Here is a 4,516-nt window from a genome sequence, read left to right on the forward strand (position 1 = left end):
TGTATGACATAAGCTGTGTGTTTTTTGTAGATACACCTTATCAAGTTTAGGAAGTTCCCCTCTTTTCCTAGTTTGTAGAATGTTATATCATGAAAGGGCCTTGGTATTTCTCAAATGATTTTTCTGCATTAAGATGATCAAGGTCTTTTTTCCTTTTTATTCCAACAATATGGTATACTACATTGATTGACTTTCATCTGTTGAAATAATTTTTCATTCCTAGTATAAATCTCACTTGGATCATGGTTTGAAATCATTTTTTACATAGCGCTGGGTTCAATTTGCTATTATTTGGGGTGGGGGAATTTGTGTATATATTCACATGAGTTATTGGTAGATAGTTGTGCTTTCCTGTATGGTCTTTTCTGGGCTCTTCTATCAGAGTAATATTGCTTTATAGAAAAAGTTAGGGAGTGTTCTTTCCTATTCTATCTTTGGGACAATTTTTTAAAGGATTGGTATTGATTTTTCTTTAAACATTTAGTAGAATTAATCAATGAAGCCATCTGGACATGGTAATTTCTTTTGACATTTTAAAAAATTAATTACTAATTAAATCTCTTCAGTTGTTTTCAGTCTATTCAGATTTTCTATTCCTTTCTGACTCATTTATGGTTGTTTATGTATTACTGGTAATTTATTTTATCTGGGTTATATAATTTATTGAAATGCAATTATTCATAGTATTATATTTTATTCTGTTTTTATTTTCCTATAAGGTACATAATAATGTTCTATATTTCATTCCTAATTTTAATGATTTCAGTCTTCTCACTTTTTCCTTGGTCAGTCTATGTAAAGTTTTCTCAAATTTGTTGGTCTTTTCAAGAACCAACTTTTGGTTTCTCAAGGTAGTATATTTTTCAATTATTTTATTTTACTTTATTTCCATTCTAATCTTTATTATTACCTTCCTTCTGCTTGCTTTACTTTCTGTTAGTTCCTGTCCTTTAGTTTCTAAAAGTAGAATGTTAGGTTATTGATTTTTAGTTTTTAAATATAGGTTCCTACTACACATTTCTCTCTTCACACTGCAGTAGCTACATCACATAAAATTTGGTATGTCTTTTTTTCATTTCCAATTATCTCAAAATATTTTTCTAACTCCTTATGCAATTTCTTCTTTGACCCATTACTTATTTAGGAGTGTATTTTTACATTTCCATGTATTTTTTTAATTTCTCATTTTCCAAATGTTTTTGGTTTCTAGTTTTATTTGATCATGGTAAGATACTCTGTATGATTTTAATCATCCTAAATTTATTGAGACTTGTTTTGTGGCCTAACATATAATCTATACTGGGTAATGTCCCACATAAGATTGAGAAAAATTTGTATTCTGCTATTTTGGGGCAGATACTTGTTAGGACTAAATGATTTATATAGTTGCTCAAATCTTCCTTATTGATTGGTGCCTGGTTGTTTTATTCATTATTGAAAGTGGGAAATTGAATTCTCTGCTATTATTGCTATGCTTATTTTTCCCGTCATTCTATCAGTTTTCATTCTGGATATTTTGGGCCTCAATTGTTAGGCACATGTCTTTCCTATAGACTACATTTTTATCATCATATCTTCCTTTGTTCCTAGCAACAGTTTTATCTTATAGTCTATTTTCTTTTATTATAACTACTCCAGCTTTCTTTTGTTGTTGTTTGCATGGTATATCTTTACTATTCTCTTACTTTTAACCAATTTGTGTCTTTGAATCTGAAATGTGTAATCTTGCTAGCAGCATATAATTGAGTCATGTTTATTTTTTATCTATCTGCCTTTTGATTGGAAAGATTCATTCATTTATATTTAATGTAATTATCAATAAGGTAGTATTCATGTCTGCCACTGTTATTTGCTTTGTATATATCTTAGTGGGTTTTTTGTTGTTGTTCTTTATTTCTCTGTTACTATTTTTTATTGTGCTAAATACTTTCTAGTGTACCATTTTAATCTCCTTGTCATTTCTTTTACTATGTAATTTTTAGGGTTTTTTTAGTGGTTGACCTTGAGGTTACAGTAAACATCTTAATGTAAATCTACCTAGTTCAGATTAATACCAATTTGGTTTAATTATTAGATAATTTGTTCCTTTGTAGCTCCATCCCCTCCTTTTTCCCTTATGCTCTTATTGTTATAAAAATTACATATTTATACATTATAAATCCATAAACACAGTTTTATATTTATTGTTTTATTCAGCTGTCCCTTAAATTGGCAGAAGAGAAAGTTATAAACAAAAATGCATTTAAACTTTTTCTTATGTTTACCTTTACAGTGTTATTATTTCTTTCTTTTTAACATTTATAAGATATATTTATTATTTTTCTGACCAAAATGCAATGATTTTTAAATCTCTTTAAACAAATAACTGAAAAAAGTATTCAAGAAAATAAAACACAATGGAAAATTAACCATTAGATGTTTTTATTTCATACCAACCCTGCATTTAGTCTAGAAAACAAACAAAAACACTTTGAATGAAGTGTTACTAAAGCACTAACCAAATCATTGACCATAAATGTAGTATATACATTTCAAAGTTCCACTGCTAGGAATTTTGTTAAGATCAGTTTAATCATTAATAACACTATGTAATAGAGCACAGGAACACAGGTCATTAGATGTGATCTTGCCCCTTACCTTCAGATTTATGTCAGAATAGAGCTCACAATTCTGCCAGGCTCTGAACCCCAGTGACCCCATCCCAATCCCTGGAAGCAAAGAAGATGCCCTGTCACACAACTTTGTATAAGTTGTAATAAAACAAAACCTAAGTTTTCTTACCTTTCTATAGGAAATGGTCAGTTATTTGATAAATGCTAAAACACTTCTAGAAATTCATTTTATGAGTTTATCAAACACATTTTGCAAGAACCAACTACATGAAAGTTTCCTTTGGAATTTGGTCTACAGATTCATTTAACAGGTTGGAAATTTGAAACCTGGAAGAAAAGGAGGAAGTGGGGAATCCTTAATCCTAACATTGTGATTATTAAAGGGATATACACACTTACTAAAAAGTTTTGCTCACAGAAGGCACAAACTATGAGAGGGATATGCTTTTTGAGTAAAAGCAAAGAACTAGCTGATACCCTTCTTTGTTTTCTGAACACCATAGCTGAGATGAAGTTAGACCCGAATTCACTGTCTACTCCTATAAACAAAAAAAATCTAAGATAAAAAATTTAATTTGTCTTATTACATACTTCTGGCCATTAACTGAGATGTAATTATGAAAGATTAAAATTGCCTTAAAAAGGGGTTGTAATAACAGTTATCAAAGCAATATTCAAGCATGATTTTGAGGATGCTTTCACATTCAGAATTAGCCTTCTTTGTCAAAAATCTTATCAATTTCATCAAAAACTTCAACAGACTTAGAGTCATCTATTTTCTTGACTTTCTGCATTTCTTCATGTAAGTAAATAATTGGTTTTGTTGACTGAAGATAGGTCTGAATTCTCTTTTCCAAGCTCTCTTCTGTTGTCATCACTTCTACCACTACTCTTTCCCCTCTCAAGACATCATTCAATACAGATCTCACTATTACAGTAAAAGAATAGAATGAAAGATGCATCTGCCTTCCCATCCATGATCTTCTTCCAACCCTGAAGGTTGTCTTGATTTCTTGGAAACCTATCAATTAAGAATTTATTCTTCTGAGCATTGGCAGCCATTGTCTGATCCATTTCACTCTTTAACAAACTGATAGTTGTCTCAACTGGCACCATCTTTCCATCTTTAATGTACTTTTCAATGAGTTCACCATACTGTGGATCTGGGTTCTTCCTTTCATCAAGAAGTTCTCCTACAGAAAGGTTTGTTAGCCATATTTTAGATCATTGATTTACTGTAGAGGATGTAACTCAAGAACAGTCAGATAGATGCATAGCTCCAGAGCACAGAGCTTCCATGCCTTCTCCAGACAAGTATCTCCCCCTAAATCTCCACACGTTCACCAACCCCTGGTGTTATTATTTCTTGATATGGGTTTAATTACTATCTAATATTCTTTTATTTCAGCCTGAAAAACTCCCTATATTATTTCTTGTAAACCAAATCTGAGACAAATCCTCTGTTTTTCTTTATCTGGAAATGTTGTAACTTCTACTTCATCTTTGAAGCACAGATTTGCTGGATATTAAATTTTTGGTTGGTGGTCATTTTCCTTCAGCCCTTTAAATATGCCATTCTACTGTTTCTTTTCCCCTCTGTGGCTTCTTTTTTTTTTTTAAGATTTTATTTATTTATTTGATAGAGAGAACACAAGTAGGCAGAGTGGCAGACAGAGGGGCAGACAGAGGGAAAGGAGAAGCAGGCTCTCTGCTGAGCAGAGAGCCCAATGTGGGGCTTGATCCCAGGACCCTGGGATCATGACCTGAGCCAAAGGCAGATGTTTAACCCAGGTACCCCTCGCCCATGGCTTCTTATGATAAATCATTTGTTAATCCTGTTGCATCTGTTGATCCTTGCATAGAAAGAGTCTCATTGCCCTTGCTGTTTTCAAGATTCTGTACTT

At 31.8% G+C, this 4,516-nt stretch overlaps 1 pseudogene; it reads right to left on the bottom strand.

Moving 5' to 3' along the window:
• Positions 1–3,322: 3,322 nt before the first annotated feature.
• On the bottom strand, positions 3,323–3,824 carry LOC118024570 (annotated as a pseudogene).
• Between the last annotated feature and the right edge of the window lie 692 nt (positions 3,825–4,516).

The sequence above is a fragment of the Mirounga leonina genome, unplaced genomic scaffold (genome assembly GCF_011800145.1).
Source record: "Mirounga leonina isolate KUSES-001 unplaced genomic scaffold, KU_Mleo_1.0 Mir_199, whole genome shotgun sequence".
NCBI lineage: Eukaryota > Metazoa > Chordata > Mammalia > Carnivora > Phocidae > Mirounga > Mirounga leonina.